Genomic DNA, 18,975 nt, shown 5'->3' with positions numbered 1-18,975 from the left:
CAGGCAATCTAATCTTCCGTGTGTAAGGCGGAAGCCCCAAAAAAAGGACTAAGTGACTTCGTAACCGCTCCCTGGGCGTACTTTCTTTCGTACTTTCTCAGGTCTAACCTTCACCACTTCAAACGGGCTCTTCACCCCTCTTTTGTTTCCAATAGCAAAGCACATGGTTCCCACAAGGTTGGAATGAAAAATATAGGTTCCAACAACTTTGGGACTTGCACTGGGCGTTTAGGTGCATCGCCCAGAGAATGCAGCTTTTGTTGATTTTGCATTAGCTCAGCACAAGGGCTTGGGCTTTCACCTGGGCACTTTCCCCCATACATTTACCAAGTTAAATTAGGTATGAATGTGGGCATGGCTGCTAGGAATTTATTACAGAGTGATTACCTAGTGTGGGAGTTGTACATCTAATGGTGCATAGAGCAATTGCATGGTGATGGTACCCATCTTCTTACTAGTAAGTAGGATGCCATCAGTGGGGGCTCCTCACTGATCATAATTACCGGAGTGATACACCACAAGGTGCTTGAGTGAGTGACCTCAGGCTTTGATCCTACAAGCAAGGTTCCCAGTCAGTTTGGGCCAGGTTTAACAGAGAGGGGGGTAAATTAGGGTCAATAAATCTTTCCAATTTTTACTCCCAACTATTTTCCACTGAACTTGCTTGCACAAACAATCACATATTATTCACATGCACACCCACACTACAACCACCATGTGGCCAGGCATACTAGGTTGTGCACCCCATCCTATAACACATAACACTTCTAAACAGATACAAAAACAATACACAAGGTATACGTGGTTCAACAAGTCGCTTATATCCACGGAGTAATTCCCTAACCAGGCTTATGTATTTACCCAATACAGATTGCAAATTTAACTACAACTACAGTCCAAGTGATGCAACACCTGCTTCCAGCTAAGCACCCACTCAGGCTAGGGCACCTACCCCTCTTCTAGTCAAGCACCCACTTAACTAGTTACAATATATATGAATCAAAAACAAAGTACACACAAGTCTCACTCCCTTACAACAACATATGCCATAGATTTATCAAAATATTCAATCTATGCAAAAATAGAAAAGACTTGCAAGTTTAGAAGTTACCCCCTGACAATATCACTCTGAGTGGCTTCACAGAAATCTCCAGGTATCACTAGAATCTTGAACTGATCATAAGCCAGATGAGACTTGAATCTTCAAGTACACTGGCACCCCTTCTTATTTTTATTTGATCATTGACAAGCTTCAAACCACCATCAATACTCAACAATCAACAATATAGAGATCTTCTACTTCAATGGAGCACCACCACACACACATCCTCACTTCAATGGGCCTTTAAAACAATGCTCATAATACATGATGAACTAATTTCAATGCATTCTTCAAAGGGAGGAGAGCTTCCACTCAAGAAATTTGATTTTTTAATGAATAACACTAATTTTTTGTTATAGGGAGATAAAGCTCTTCAAAATGATCACACTACAATTTGGATGGACCAAAATGACCATCGGATGAGGGAGTTATGGTATTTTTAATTTTGTCTAATAAGAAGCTTCAGAATGGAATCTTCTACACCGGTGTATGGTGAGATGGCGACGCATAGAATCAGAGGACCATGAGGGCGCACATCATCTCATTAAATAGGGACCATCAAATGTGCATCGAGTACTGTGGCGCCATAAAGAGCGTTGGATCAAAATCAAAAAGTAAAGATTAATCACATAAGTTGTTAGATGACGTGTTGTGCTGTGGTTGATACGTACGGCGCAATTCGCGCATGATCCTTCATCTTGTCTCCTTTGGAGAGAAAGCATGTTGGCCCTTGGATCTGGATTTATGCCAGATGTAAGAAACATCAACGAACCAGGGCTTCGCTATTGGCATCTCGAGAGAGCATTTGGAGCATGCTCAATACACATAATAAATGAAGTACTTGGAAATAGAAAAAAAACTCTTTAAGAACTTCCAATCAGATCCCAAGACATAGAATCTAAAGGCTATCTTTGAAAAGCCTTCATAAATTCAGCTATTAAAGTAGAACTCTTGAGAAGTGTGCCTTACCTTTCCAAAATCTACATTATCTCTTCAAGAATCAAGTACGGTCAACTAGCGCTTTTTCAAACCCAATAATATTCCACTAAATGGAATCTTTTCAGAACATAAAAGTTCTCTAAAAAAATCCAATCGTTGAAAGCTTGAAGTCTTAAAGCCTTAATTTTTGTAATTTACAACCAAGCCCCTATCTTCATCTTTTCATACCCTTGTAGACCAAATTGTTAATAAATTGCAATTAAAACCCTTGTTGCCTAAAAAGCTCAAAACGATTACAGAAGCTTCATAAGGAAATGAGGCCAAAATTAGGCTAACTATGGGATGCTCTTTTAAGAATGGACTTCAAAAGTGTAGCAAGTGTTCACTTGCTGTATGCTTGGTCACAGGTTCAAGTTAGAAACAGCCTCTTTGGAAATAGGGATAAGGCTGCGTAAATTTAACCCTCCCCAAACCCTGCTAAACGCGGGAGCCTTGTGGACTGGGTACGACCTTTTTATCACCTCAACCATTTCACCGCCCGACCACTTGGCTGGCACCTCAGCCATGTTAAACACCCATTGTGGGGTCCACAGTGTGTGGGGCCCACCACCTAATTTCTCTCTCCAAATTACTATACTGCCCCTGAGTGATGTAAAAGGAATATAATGCCCCTGAACACTTCCAAAACCTCCCAAAAACACCTATGAACATGTTTACACTTCATTGCCAACAATGACAATCCATTACCACTACTGCCAATGGACCAACATTGTTCTTTGCAAATAGGATTTAGGTGAATTTTTCCTTAGTGGCTAGTAAGAGAGCAATGTACACTGTACTTCAATCCATGTTAATTTGACATGGTTGCCAAAAATGAAAGAAAGAATCATATATATGGAAGAATTGCAACAATTCACATTGCTTGTATACAAATAAAGTTCTTCACATCTGGGTTTGGGTTTGAAGTAGGGCTGCAAAAGGGTTGGGTTGGACCGGGTTTTATAGAACCCTAGCCCAACCCTAAGTTACCTTAGCTGGGCCCAGGCCCGACCCGACCTTGACTTAGGGCCAAAAAAATCCATCCCTGACCCGCCCTCAAGGTCGGGCCGGGCTGATCCTGATTGGCCCTGATCATGGGGAGGGGGAAAGAAATGCATGGGCTGGAATGGCTCGGGGAGAACATTATCAATTTTACATAAAATAACACTATGATAAAATTTATTATATCACTTATTGTCTTCATATATAATATATTATATAAAAAATGTGGGTGACCTTTAAAGTTTATAATGTATATATTATATCAATATGTATTTTATAGTATAACTTAAATCCGGGTCGGGCCGGCCTGGGCCAAGCTTAGCCTGAGGCCTCAACCCTAACCCGATCCGACCCTGACTTAGGGCCAGAAATTGTCAGCCCTGACCCACCCCTCAGGGCCAAATCTCTAAGCATAGGCCCCATTCAGGCTCAGGGTGGGCCAAAGCGGGTTCGGGCAAATAGGGCCAAACTTGCACCCCTAGTTTGAAGAGACCATCCTAAGTTTGGAGAAAAGGGTCCTTCAAGAGCTCCTACGTAGACAACCTTTCCTCTACTGAAAAAGATAACCCATCAGGCCTTATTCCACCCATTACCTTCTTGTAATCACACAGACCATCTTGAGTTTGGAGAAAAGGGTCCTTCAAGAGCTCCTAGCTAGACAACCTTTCCTCTACTCGAACAAAACACTTCTCAATGAACCTCTTCACTTTAGGAGCCTTCACCTTAGATAACCCACTAGGCCTTATTCCATCCATTACCTTCTTGTGTATCTGAGTTGGGTTCTTACATTCACGGTAAGGCAATTCAAAAGTCACCATCTCAAGCATACACATCCCAAAGGAATATATATCCACCAATTCATTGTAATATTCTTTATACAACTCTAGTGCCACAAACATTGGCATTCCGATCAAGGTCCGAGCCCTTGTCTCTTGTAGAACCGTTGCCAATCCAAGATCCCTGATGCGAACTTCACCGTGGTTGCCATTGATGAAGATGTTATCACATTTGATGTCCCTATGTATGACAAGAGGACTGTGCCTGTGAAGATAATCGAGACCCATTAAGATCTTGTTAGTCAAAATGCAGTCATGGGATCATCTCCTTGATTCCCCTGGGAAACCAAAAAAAATAAAAATTATCTTGGGTTCACAACTATTGGAAAGTCTAGGTTGCCCTAGGGCACCCTATTTAAATTTTAGGGTTGCCCATGGTCACCCATGGAAATCCTACTATGACCCAATTAGGGTTTGGTATGAATAACCAATATCCCAGTCCTTCTCTTTCATGTCTCATAAAATTTTGGGATCCAAAAGAAAGATTATTTTCATCTCTTTTCCATCCTATGGAAAGAGTGATCCATCCCATACCCAAATGCGCAGCGGAATGAGATCAAAATTTAGGTTTCTTTCACATCTCATGATTATCATATAATTAAAAATAAAAGAGGAATTAACAAGAAATTGCTAACCTTTTGAGCCTCAAGTGTTGCTCCTCCAATAGACAGTGGTTCTTCCTCCAAAGAGCACACTAGGTAAATAGATTTGAACCTGCAATGGTGCAACCAAGGTTCTCCAAATCATTCAAAAGTCTCTTCAGATCTTCAAGCACAATTCTGGGTTTCGAATACCCTAACTCTCAAAACTAGAGAGAAAGAAGGAGAGAGAAGAGATCAAGAGAGAGAGAGAGAGAGAGAACCAAATTCGTCCAAGGGGGAGGGGAGCCAAAATTTGCCCAAGGTGGGGAAAATGTGGGCTGCCCCCTCCCCTGGGTGTGTTTAAATAATAAGGTTTCTAAAACCCTGCTTGGATGATTACCAATGAGAGCCTGACACTTTCTCTCCTCATTGACTTGAACCTGTTTAAACATGATGGGCCTCTAATTGGTGAAGAAGCAGAATCTAATAGGGAATAGTTAATTAATTGTTTATTTAATATTTAATGGATAAATAAAATAGCACCATATCCAATAAATTAAATAAACAATTAATTATATAACAAATTCCATTTATACCCTCACATAATAATTAATTATTATGTACCAACCCACCACTAATCAACATCACCATTATGGAATCTAGGGCATTTTCACATGTGCTGTCAAACCCCATTCTATAGAACATGTCCATACGAGAGCGTCTCTGTACATGATCGAATCCCGCAAAACACGATAAAATATTTTCAAATAAAACTACATATAATCTATCATTTTATGTAAAATAAGTTTTGCAAAAACCATTTCTAAAACGACATTGGATCCAGATTCCGATTGATAGACAATCTCTATCTTGATGTTCCCCAAACGGGCAGTAGTGACCATGTTGAGTAACTCTCTTACTCACAAAACGTTTGCAAATTCTCAAAACACCGTCTTTGACTCTCTTGAATCTTAGTCATTGATGATCCAAAGAATGTGGTCACATTTCACAGTGACGAGGTCCTCTCAGGTACAGGGTCTCGGTGACACATGTCTATCCCATCCTATATCTGGCAGTTACATGAGGGAATCGACAAAGTAGATTCTTCGCCAATGCACATCATAATATGCGCTCGCATTCGTACCCCGACATCAACATGTTTAGGCATACCCAATGTGACGACCATATGATAAGGGAGCCTAGCCCAAACCCTAGTTGTGACTACCATTTTAAGTAAACCTTACGGAAACATAATGCTCAAAAATTTTATATCATATGTGATAATATTAAACCAAAATGTATAAAAGGTTCAATACAAAGTAAACCGGACCAAATCGGGCCGAATTAGGTTTGATGGACACATAAATCCAACATATCTGCCTTGCCAACCCTTCATGGCCTTCATGTCTACCTTCTTATGCTTCTTGTTGTATTGTCTCAAGGTCCCTGAGCTAAAAATTTTGGTGATGATGTTGATGCTTTTGTTTTGATCATCGACCCATGAACTGTAAAACTTGATTATGTTGTTGTGCTTTAGAGACTTCAGAAGGTAAACTTCGGAGTCGAGCCTTTCAATATCTTGTGGCTTCTGTGACAGGCAATTGAGCTCGATTTGGCTCCAAGCTACTTTGATTCCATCAATTTCGTTGAATCCCCAGTAGACAGTCTTGGAAGCTCCTCTGCCAAGGATATCGCCGTAGCAAATGTAGTGATCAGTTGGGTCAATCTCTCTGGCTTTAGGGTTAGGAGGTTCTAGATCATCGCTTTCTAGACCCATATGGCTGAATACTGCGAAAGATCTGAAAGCAAAAGGTGAGAGATGAAACTGGCTGCACTGGGATAAGGGTTTGAATCGAAGGCTTTAGAAACCCTATGAATTGGGACCCTTAAAAGAGAAATGGAAGGGTTTAACGCTTGGAACTGTTGAAGAACCTACAAAATTACTTCTATTCTGACTGGTAGAGGTAATGTTGAAATCAAAATCAAAGTTGAACAAGGAACTATAATATAGTCATATTCTTCTCTCCCTGTCATATTCGATGACTCATAGAGTAGCCTCTATGCCATCGGCAGACCGAGAGAGGTTCACAGCAGGGTCTCTCCGATGGGTACTCCGACGGCTTCTCTTGAGACTTGAGAGTGGAAGGAGTAGAGAGAGATATGGAAGAGAAGTTCATGAAAGAGGAGAGAGAGAGAGAGGACGTGAAAAATGAAAAGTCAAAATTTTCAATTCAAATTCGGCCGTTGGATCTAGGTGTGACATGTGTCAAGCATATGAGTGGGGAAATTGGGGAAATGGAGTAGATAAAAATCCAATGGACACAAGGAAGAGATTTTACAATACCTAGGAAAATTATCTGCTCCATTTCTTGTCTGGTCTAGTCCCCCAAGTCCCTCTAATAGGAGGTGGACCCCATGGGCAGGGGGTATGGTGGTCATTTCTGCCCCCTATTAAAGGGACTTGGGGAAATGGACTAGGCAACGAAATGGAGTAGATAAAGATCCACCTAACGATCGAGCGGGTACGGTAGGTTAAGGCAAAATTGGTACGGATCCTCAAGGGTAGACATGCAAGAAATGCTGGGATCATTATCTGCTCCATTTCCCTACCCGGTCTATTTCCCTAAGTGCCTCTAATAGGAGGCAAAAATGACCACCCAAACCCTTGCCTGAACACACCGCCCAGGTGGGGTCCACCCCCTATTAGAAGGACTTGGGAAATGGACCGAGTAGGAAATGGAGCAGATAATTTTCCAAAAAGCTGAGGTCTAGGCAACAACAATCTATAAGGAGGAGGTCGAGGCAATAAGAGTCTTGGATCCAACCATTTGACTTGAATTGGAGATGTCACTTCTTTTTCTTTCTTTTCTTCCTTCAAAACGATTTGAGATGTTACAGTTAAAAGACTATATAACTTCCTATTTTAAATTTGGTTTATGGGAGGAGAATCTAAACACTAGGAGTGTATAATTTAATGTTGTATGCTAGCATCTTATTGACCGAAGAGTCAGGAAGCATCTTAGCCATCCATTGTTGCTGACTTGCATCACCCTTAATCCACCATCGCTACCAGCATGTTGCGACCGTGAAACACTGACCCTACATCTACCCCTCCCCACTATCAGCTACTTCTCCCCCACCACTATCCTGAATACCATCAGACTTATTGCACCAGAATCAGGTGCTACCCGCTGTGATGAGCATAGATTGATTGTAGAGACAGTTTCACATGGTTTGTAAGAGGGATTATTGAAGATGGGAAAGGAGTCACTAGCCGAGTTCTTGATGGACTAGTTGTCTGCAAAATTGGAGAACAAGTCAAAACTTCGTGAAGGGAAGAGAGGATCGTGGCCCAGGTATATCCCTATCGGCTTTAAGATCCCTGTTGTGCCCTGTCAGCCTTCCAGCCACCCTACCTTGAGCCCCCCTTTGCCCCTATCTCTCGTCTCCAAGCACTTATCGACCTAGCAACCACCTTGCTGTGAACCCCTATCATGCCTTGTTGGCCTTGCATTCACCCTACCTTAAGCCCCATTGCCCAATCTCTCGTCTCTGCAGCCACAACACTGCTCTCTCCTCCCTCCTGACTACTTCCTTGTGAACTCTTTTCCTCTATTTGCCTTTGCTATTGCTTCCCCGACCTCTGCTCATCATAGCCATTACCCCCACCCTCTATCGCCCACTGTGTCACACCCCGATTCCTATACCACAAGAATATGTGACTGAATCATACATTTACGCTCCATACTCCCACTAGGATCATTGATGCAGTATTTAAGCTAACTCAACCACACCATACATGATAGATCAAGAAGAGAATGTCAAATATATATTACCAATAATCAGAGTAGCAGAAGCTATGTTATACCATAAGTACCATAACTGTAGCAGTTTATCAAAAATTATCCATTTCCTATCAGGGTTTATGTATTACATATTATCTAAATAATACATTTTTCATGACAAGAAATCAAAAATAATAATATAAATCTCAAAATAAGGTCACTCAGCCCAATGTCACTACTCTCCCTAGTAGCACATCTCATAATAGCAATCTGGTCCATGCTCCTTAACCTTAGGAGTCCACCAATCGTCACTACTGCCCTTAGGAATCACATACCCAAAACCACCTGGTTCCACCACACCTGCATCAACATCTAAAAGGGGGAATCCTCAAGGAATGAGCTCCACTGAGCCCAATGAGCAAATCAAACCATACATGTCAAACCCTGCCCCTGACTGGTTGGAATTTTGATTAAAGGACAGGAACCCCTGACATGGCATCTAAGCACACTGTGGAGTATCACCCCAGTGATTGAATTTAATGGAGAACCCCCAAGGATGTCCTCCCACATACCTGTCAGAAGATGGATTGCAGATCCCTACAGTTGCATAGCCCATAGCATTATGTACTGCTTGGACTCCAGGTACTCTCTCTCCACTCCGTAAATGTGGGTCCCACCCCTGAAAATAGGTGTAAAAGACTTTGGGTGACATGTGGGTGCAAGGCCCTGACCCTAGGTCAAACCCTTATGCAAGCCCACAGAGATACAACCTTGCTAAAATCTCTGGGCGATGCAGACATCACCTAGAGACATTGCCCAGAGTGGAAAAACTGAATATTTTAATGATTTAATCTATGGGGACCACCCATATTGGACATGGACACCCTCCATAGGTTGAGGGGAGTCTGGGGGACCACCTCATACCCTTGGATCACTGTGGACCCCACCTCAGTGCCCAGAATGGCAAAGAATCAGGTGAAAAATGCATTTCTAAAAGTGGCCTTGGCAGCCAAACAGGCCCTAGTTAGGGGCTGGCCTATAAATAGGGGTACCTCAGCTCATTTTAGAGCTTTGGCTACTGTTGAAACTGTAGAGTGGAGGAGAAGAAAGAAAAGAGAGAAAAGAGAAGGAGAAGAAGAGAAAGGAAGGGAAGAGGAAGGAAGGAGAAGGAAGGAGGAGCAGCCCTGCCTCCAAGGCCCAGTTCGAGCAGCCCTAGACCAATTCAGGTATAAAATCCTTGCCCCTACCTTCTGCTCTCACTGGTTTACTGCTATTCTCCATGGATCTCTGTGTTTTTGAAGCTTGTCTGGCCATTGGCAGCCTAGAACAGCTGGGGGCTGCCATGAACCATCTCAGATCCAACATGCAAACATGATGCATGAAGGATCTGAGCATTTTGATGATGTTTACATGGCTGTTCTTCACCTGAGACCGAAATCCAGCTGATGCCAGACTACACTGCCCTGTTACACCAAGAACAGGCAGTCTGGGCTCAGATCTATGTGCCCTGGCTGCATGCAACCTAGCCTTGAGTTGTAACCGCCCTAGAACACTATAATGCATGTGAATCCAGCCTTGCATGCAGCCAAAACCCTGATTTGCAACTGAAGATATGGTGGGTTACTATTCACTGCGCTGTCTGGGCAGCTCCTGGCAGCCAAGTGGTAGGCCCAAGTGAAAATCCACAAGGACCAGTGCAAGGTACACCCCTGGGGGTCCATGATGACCTAACATGCATGGGGAGAAGATCCATGCACTGCCCATGGTCAAAAACATTGAAATCTCAGCCTGTTCCCATTTTTACAATCTTTGGGCGATGCAGACATCGCCCAGTGAATGAAAGTTTGCAGAAATGCTGATCTGACTTGGGGATCTTCACCTATGGGCTACAAATCAGTGTAGAAAGGTGATAAATGACCAAAATACCCCTCCCCACATATTCACATGAATGAATACCTTGGGTACCCAAGTGGGCCTCATAGGGCTTGGAAACCCTGTTTGAGATGGTCCTGCAGCACTGCCAAGTTTGGGACTGTACTGTGAAGCTTAAATAACCTAAAAATATGTACCAATGTGGTAAATGACCATTCTGCCTTAAGGCCACAATCTTTGGATGATGCACCGGGACTAAGGCCCAGTGCAAGGCCCAGAGAATTCCAAGTGATGACCAACTGTACACCGAGTCAACCCAGTGAGCCTAGGTCAACCCTAGGGCATCCAAAAATGGTTGGGAATGTTAAATAACGTATTTCTGATTTATATCCAGGGTTTGATCTCACGCTTGAGGCCTACTACCAGACTGCAGTCGAAACTGAAACTGTAATTGAATTTCTAGAACCATACCCAGGTGAGTGAAATGTTATCGTGTATGTACGTGTAACAATATAATATATATCGGTAAGTTTAAATTCTTTATTTATAATACTGTGTTACTTATTCAATTAAAATTTCTCAATTATTACACGTCGTATGATTGTTGATCAACTCTGCTTGAAATTACGATGATGATTGTGATTGATAGACTAGATGCCGTAGTCGGCTTGGAAATGAGGCCGGTGGTAGCCCGTAGTATGGGATATGGTTGACACTGCCCAACTCATTCGATACCATATAGACATGGGGTTAGAGATTCATCACCCGTGCTACGCACCCTTGCCAACAAGAGTTAAGGTGTTGGATAACTCTGAGGAATACCATAAAACCTCAGGCGTTTACGCTGGAAAGCCTCAGCACAATTGGGATGCCCCAGGGAAAATATGCTGGGAAGCCTCGAGCTACAAGCTTGGGAAGCACCAATAGGTGAATCATGGCTATATGCTACATAAAGTTTATCCTTGAATTTCATGTCGGGAAGCACCGAAAGGTGAATTATATTGAGTTTGTTACCTCACTAGTTCAATCACAGAGGGCTGGTTAGGCTGACCATGGAGAGCATGCTGGAGCTAACTGGTCCTCTCCGACAACTTAATGGGTGTATCGCGGGAAGGGGTAACCAAGCCCGCACCAGGGATACATGTATTGGGGATTCTAGTAGCACTAACCTGCCTTAGCTATATTGTTAGGTGGCTAACTAAATAATCTGGACTTGCATATCATGTAGGATCATGTGGATTATGGTTGCATATGCATGCATGATAATATGTTTTGCTCACGAGCTCAGTGGGGCTCACACTCTGTTATATATGTTTTTCTTTCTAGATGATTATGTAGATCGATGCCACTGTGGCATGGAGGCTCGTTTCGAGGAAGAGAGCCCTTGTGATCATGATGCTCTTGGTATGGACCCCGATGGAGGTCGTGCCGATGATGCAAGCATTCTTAGTGGTTATTGATGAAGACCAATAAGGGGCGCTCTTGATGCTTTTTGCCTTGGGGACTCCTTTTTGTTTTTGATAGGAGTTTGTCCCCGTTCCTGCTTCTTGTTTAGTTTTTAGTCTTTTCTTTCTTTTTGGGGTTGAGTTATCTAACCCTATATATATATATGTACTTTTCTTTTCGCTTATGTATATGTCAGCTTTACTTTTCAGTTTGTGGGTTGTACTGGGGAATGTATCAGAACTTACATATGTATATATATCACCATCATTCCTGTATTGCTACGCTTTCTCTTTCTTGGTTATAATTGTAGATTATCTGCAGCACTCTGATCTTACTTATGGTAATGTGATGACTGTGGGACCGTGAATGTATTAACTGCTTCTAGATCCGTGGGATTTGGCGGATTACCGTTATGCAATTTGGGTCACCTATCTAATCCTCCCAGGGGGTGGTTTGGGGTGTGGCAAGACAAGAAAGCACATAAACTTATGAATGACAAATATCATGATGCATGGATGCATTAATTACTTTTCCTAGTAGTTTACACATACCACCCCTGAGGTTTGACGAAAGTATGATTTTACCCCCCAATTTTGGATAATTCTACGTACCCCTCAGGTTTGCAAATGTTAACAAATACACCCATTCTGTTAGTTCATTACTAACTATGTTAAAATTATGATTTGAATTGATAGAATTGCCCTTGCTATTGGGTTTCAAAGCCCTTTCAATCGTTATGGAGTTTAGGGTTTCAAATTGGGGAAAAATCCCAAATCAAAACCCTTTTGTGCACCTACAACTCGTCTTCCTCCCAATCGTGACCTAGAACCTCCATGACCACGGCGTTGAGCTTGTAATCGGTCCATACTATAAGAGAAAAGGAGAAAAAAGGGAAGGGCCACCATTGTTGGACATGATTGTTGGACCTGCAACTTCTCCAAGCTCGGTTTGTGGACCTGCAACTTCTCCAAGCTCTGTTCGTGGTACCTGTTAGTCATCTCCCTCCCCTATCGTGACCTATAAGAACCACCACCACCACCACGTTGAGCTGAAACAATCCAACGCAAGGTACGTAAGCTTTGTTCATTGTACTTGTTAGTCATGTTCTCCAAAAAATAGAACATCTCATCTGCTCTGCGATACCTGCTATTTGTTGTCCATAAAAGAGACTTTTACTCCATCGATTTTTGTAAGTAATTTTTTCTTGGACTTATTGAGCCTCATTGCATCTCAATTCTAAACCCTAAATTCACTATGTATTCAATTTGAAAGCAATATAATAGAAATACCATTGTTTCTATATCACCAAATTTTAATCTTTTCTCGAAAGCATATGAATGATAATTATATGAAGTACTTCATGGAGACAGTATGTAGGTCCATTGGATTGTTGATGTTGGATAGTTGCTCTTCCCCAAGTTTAAACTTAGCCATATTCATGGGGTTGTTGATGTTGAACAGTTGTTCTTGCCCAAATTTACATTCATCTAGGTTCATTGAGTAGTTGATGTTAAAGAGTTGCTCAGCCTGGTTCATTGGGTTATTCATGTTGTATAATTGCTCAACCTCGTTCATTAGGGGGTTGATGTTGAACAGTTTCTCCTGCCCAAGGTTACACTTAGCCAGGTTCATTGGGTCATTGATGTTGAACAGTTGCTCTTGCCTAAATTCACACTCAACCAGATTTATTGGGTTGTTGATGTTGAGCAGTTCCTCTTGCCCAAATTCACACTCAGCCAGATTCATGATTGGGTTGTTGCTGTTGAGAAGTTGTTGTTGTTGGAAGATATCCAACCACCTATTTTTTTCTTGATTTAGCAACTCGTTTTTAGTTGCCAAAAAACCCATTACTAACCTAATTTGCCTTCAAAGTTTATTTGGTGATATGTATATACATAAGAAAAGATCTATTTTTTACATGTTTCCCTTGTTTGAGTCTTTGTTCATCACTTAGTTTGGCTATCCTATCCCTTATAACATCATTTTCAATACTTAGCTCACTGCGTTTTCTATCTTCCACTAAGGAATTCTCCTTAGCCATCACTTGGAAGTTGAAATCCACCAAGCACACTACTGAATCCACAACAGAACAATTCAGGAAATCTGAATTTATGTATTACTTCAGATTGTTTAGACAGGCCTATGGCCTTAACATCTATTTATAGCATTTGCTAGCCAGTAGTAGGATAGCATAAGTAATGAAAGATAAGATTATCCACAATAATATGTAGACCAACATGAGGCCTATTCCAGACATTAACAAAAATAATATTTTTGGAAATTTATATCAATCATACATCTTTGAAATTTTTATTTGAATTAAAGTTAATCAGGCATACACCTTTGAACTTGAAATGGATTGCTGTTTTATTATTTCTCTGGGGAAATGACCTTCACATCTTTGAATCTAGAGATTAATCTCATATTAATAGAAGTTTATCAGAGATGTGTTTCACATCTCTGAATCCAGAGGTTAATCTCATCTTGGGATGAATTTATATTCCACTAATCAGAGAATTGTATTTTATATACCTCATTGGGCCATCATCATTTCTACTTCTTTAAATCTGTTGATGAATGGCTTCTTAGAATTGCATATTATATACTTATCTGATGCAATAATATGTTGTGTCTATGTGTTTTGTACAATGTTGTTGATTACATGGCAAGATTTGAATAATGGAGAAAACTGCATGCAAGATGGTCTATCATTATGTGAAGTCTGAATCTAAAATGGTAGATGCGGATAGATTTGGGTATTTGGACTTGATTGCTGACATATATAACTCATTGTTCAGTTATATACCCAAGGGAAGGTCTGTGAGATTTAGTTTGAAATACACACCTGGTACGGGTGAAAATATAAACTTGGATAGAGATGAAGATGTGTTAAAGTTGTTTCATGTCTTGAAGGACCAACCTGAACTAAACATATATGTTTACAATGTGCAAGTGGGTGATCCAGTGTTATGTACTTATGTAAAGGGACACACACTTGAAGTGATTGGTGGTGATACTGCCATTGATAGACTAGGAAGTGGAGAGGCACTACTTTCACCTGCAGAGGTATTTGGTGGTGATTTAACAAGAGAAATTGAGACTACTAGTAGGAGATCAAAAACAACTATAAGGACGGGTGGTGGTACTTTAGGTTTACCCAAGTTAACGAGTGGTGCCATTGGTAGTGCAGCCATTGGTACTACAGTCACTGGTACTACACGAATTAGTACTACACCCACTGCAAGAAAGAATGTTGGTATTAGTAGTACCTCACAAATTGATCCTATTGTGAGGAATGACTATAGTAATACTTGTGTTCTCGAGCCTAGAGATGGAAATCCTACTTGTGTAACTATTTACAACAAGAGTACTACTAATATGAGTGGGTGTGATATGTCATTTCAAGAGATTGGGATGTCTACTAAATATGTAAGTAGGGGTGGTGGGTTTCTTAGGGCATCTACCACAAGTGGTAGCAATATTGCATTTGAAACTGTTGCTTCATCTAGCAAGCTGCCTGACAAGGAAATGAATGAAAATTAGGTCATCAGTGATACATCTGATGATTAATGGGAAGCTGGAGAGTCAGATGAAATAAGTGAGAGTCAAAGCAGTAGTGAAGATGATGTTAGTGAAGAAGAGTTGGAGAAAGAGGATAATAGTAATGATCACATATCTGAATGTCAGTCAGAAGAAGGGGATAATGTGATTGATGGAGAAGGTGATGTAGACCAAAGTGTCACATTTAGAGTTGGTTAAGAATTCAAGAGCGTGCATCATTATAGAGAGGTCCTAGAGGATTATGAAGTTCAAGAGAGCTTCAAAGCTTTGAGGTAGAAAAATGAGAAATCAAGAGTAATTGCAGTATATGCGGGGGATGGGTGTTCATGGAGGATCCATGCTTCACTCATGCCTAGGGATTATATCACATTTGTGGTCAAAACACTTGTAGACAGTCATACTTGTAGGAGAGAAGTTAGCAACTTGAATGTAACTTCAAAATGGATAGTAATGGATAGTAGAGAAATGTGCTTCCAATCTTAGGACAAACCCTGGAATGAGCAACAAGGTAATGAAAAATACGTTGAAAGAGAAGTACAATGTGGATACAACTAATATGCGACTGTATAGGGCAAGATGAAGAGCCAGGGAAGAAATTGATGGGAGCCATGCAAAATCATTTAATAAGTTGGAATCATATGGGGACATGATAAAGGTAAAAAACCCTAGTAATTCATATGTTATCCAATACTAGAATGGAAATAAATATGGAGAGGACGATGCATATGGGGTGGTGAGAGTAAATCCACAGTTCAAGCATATGTTTGTATGCTTTGATGCATGCATACAAGGATTTTTTAAGCGATGTAGGCCATTCATAAGCCTTGATGGCTGTCATCTTAAAGGTTTATATGGTGGAATCTTAGTTTCTATAATTTCAGTTGATGGAAACAATGGGATATTTCCAGTTGCATATGGAGTTGTACAATCGGAAGGAAAGGACAGTTGGCTATTCTTCCTCCACCATTTACATGAGTCCATTGAGAGATACATAGAAAAGGTGTACATTGGAACAACAACCCCTCATGATATACTCACATTTATGACTAACAAACAGAAGGTATAATCTTTTTCATTTTAAGTTCAAATTTATAATTTTTTTTTAAGATCCCTCACTTATCGTTATTAATATTATGTAAATCAATATTTTTGGTATAGGGTCCTATTGATTCAATTTCAACCATTTTCCTAGAAGCAAACCATCGACACTGCAGCAGACATCTATATAACAATATCAAGAAAGTGTTTGGAGGTGGGCCTGCATTACAAGGTTATTTCTAGAGAGCCAACAAAGCATATAATGTTTTTCAATTTCAAAGGGCCATGGATGATATGCAAGCAAAAAGGAAGGAGGCATATGATTGGTTGATGAAGACTCTAGTTAGTATGTGGAGTTGACATGCATTTGATCACAGAGCCAAGAGTGATCAAATAACCAACAATATATCATACCCCAAACCACCCCTGGGAGGATTAGTTAGGTGACCCGAATTGCATGACAGCAATCCGCCAAATCCCATGGATCTAGAAGCAGTTAATCCATTCATAGACACACATCCACCATAATACAACATGTAAGACTCAGAGTGCTATGGATGGTCGTATATAAGGATAGGTCCTGGAATCAGTCAGTTAATAGTGAAAAGGAGAAACTGCTCAGCTTGCCCCGGTCCTTAAGGTTTTACAGGTTTGAGCAACTAGGGAATGGAACCTTTCACAGCCTATTTCGAACGAGCTAACTCCTCCCTTTTAGCGCTCTCTCTATGCGTGATCCGGGAATACCACCTATCTCTATCTATGGAAGGAACCGCTTGGCACCCTGCCACTTTTGTTCTACAATAATGTGTCTGATCATTCCCTCGCTCATACCCACAGAAAGAATAGTAGTAACTACCATATACACAAAAAAATATATACACAGGGTAAGGTAACTCAAGCCCCAAAAAAAGAAAGAAGAAAAACTAAAAGCAGAATCGGGGAGAAACTCCTATAAAAAACAAAAAGGAGTCCCCAAGACACAAAGCATCAACAACACCCTTCACGGGTCATCATCAGTAATCATCGAGAACACTCGCATCAATGGTATGACCTTCGTCGGGGTCCACACCAATATAGTCATAACCACCATGGCTCTCCTCTGGGTAATAAGCCTCCCCGCCATAGTGACATCCACCTATAGGATCATCTAAGAGAAAACATATATAACAGAGTATGAGCTCCACTTAGCCCGTGAATGAAACATAACACCATGCATGCACATGCAATTACAACCATATGGATCCTACATGAGATGTAATTCAATAATTTATTAGCCACCTAACATCACAACTAAGGTAGGTTAGTGCTACTACAATCCCCAATACATGTATCACTGGTGCGGGCTTTTAACCCCTTCCCGCGATACACCCATTGAGTTGTTAGAGAGGACCAGTCAGCTCTCGCAGCTTTCACCAAGGTCAGCCCGATCAGCCCTCTGTGATTAACCTGTGAGGCATCCATCCATTTTCTTTCTTTCTTTTCTTTGGCTTATAGCCCATAATTCACCTTTTTGGTGCAAACACATTTCTTCATTTTCTTTTCTTTTCTTTTCTCATTCATATGGTCACTCTCACAGGCATCCAACACCTTAACCCCTGTTGGTAAGGGTGCGCAGCACGGGTGATGAAACTCTAACCCAATATGTCTATATGGCATCGTATGAGTTGGGTGGGGTCAATCGTATCCCATTCTACGGGCTACCATAGGCATCATTTCCAAGCCAGCTACGGCATCTAGTCTAGCATCCACATACAACATTCAATGTCCATTTACAGAATCTAGTAGTCAACATATAATTATTTCCTGATTTCAAGATTTAATGAATTAAATAAACAATACAATTCCATCAAGTTTTAATTCATTTTAGCATATTAATTATGTTACATTTACATACACGATGACATTCCACTCACCTTGGTCTGATCCTACTGGTTCAGCTGTTGGTTCAGTTCTGGCTGTTGTCTGGTAGTGCACCTCAAGCACGAGATCAGTAATAAGTCAGAAATTTATTATTTAAATGATCAAACTATTTTGGATGTCCTAGTACTGATCTAGGCTCATTGGTTTGACTCGGTGCTTAGTCTAGTATCACTTGGAATTTTCTGGGTCTTGCACTGGGCCTTTGGGTCCATGTCCCAGTGCATCATCCAGAGATGTGGATCAAGGTCAAATCTGGTATTTACCACTGTAACTTGTTGTACATGGTCCCGATAGTATTACAAATCAGTCCGCAGGTCAGCAGTTCAGCTGGACCATCACTGGCAGGGTTGCCAGGCCCTGTGTGGCCCACTTGGGTACCCAAGGTATGGATACAAGTGAACAGATGTGAAAAGGGGTATTTTGGTCATTTACCACCTCCTCACATTGTATATGGTCCACTGGTGAAGGCCCACAGAGGTAGGACAGCTATACAACCCATTTTAATTCTCTGAACGATTCACTAGGTGATAGGGCAATCGCCCAATGCATCACCCAGAGCCTGTTTGAAACATGAACATGCTCCAAATCTTGGATTTTTCTACATGGGCAGTGCCTAGGTCGATCCTTCTTGCATGAAGGGTGGCTAGAGACCCCATGATGAGTGGATTCCAATGGTCCACATGGATCATGGCCTGGGTCCACCATTTAGCAGCTAGGAGCTGCCCAGTCAGCTCTGAGAATAGTAGCCCAGCTGTGTTCCAGCTTAAGGCCATGGTTTGGACTGCATGCAAGGGTGATTACACATGTAATATGGTGGTGTGAAGCTGTTCCAGCATAGGGCTAGGCAAGGAGCA

General features: G+C 41.3%; 1 pseudogene; it reads right to left on the bottom strand.

The window, feature by feature from the left end:
• Positions 1–3,612: 3,612 nt before the first annotated feature.
• LOC122665456 lies at positions 3,613–6,276 on the bottom strand (annotated as a pseudogene).
• Positions 6,277–18,975: the final 12,699 nt, after the last annotated feature.

This window comes from Telopea speciosissima, chromosome 6, assembly GCF_018873765.1.
Source record: "Telopea speciosissima isolate NSW1024214 ecotype Mountain lineage chromosome 6, Tspe_v1, whole genome shotgun sequence".
NCBI lineage: Eukaryota > Viridiplantae > Streptophyta > Magnoliopsida > Proteales > Proteaceae > Telopea > Telopea speciosissima.
This window is presented reverse-complemented; position numbering and strand designations above follow the sequence as displayed.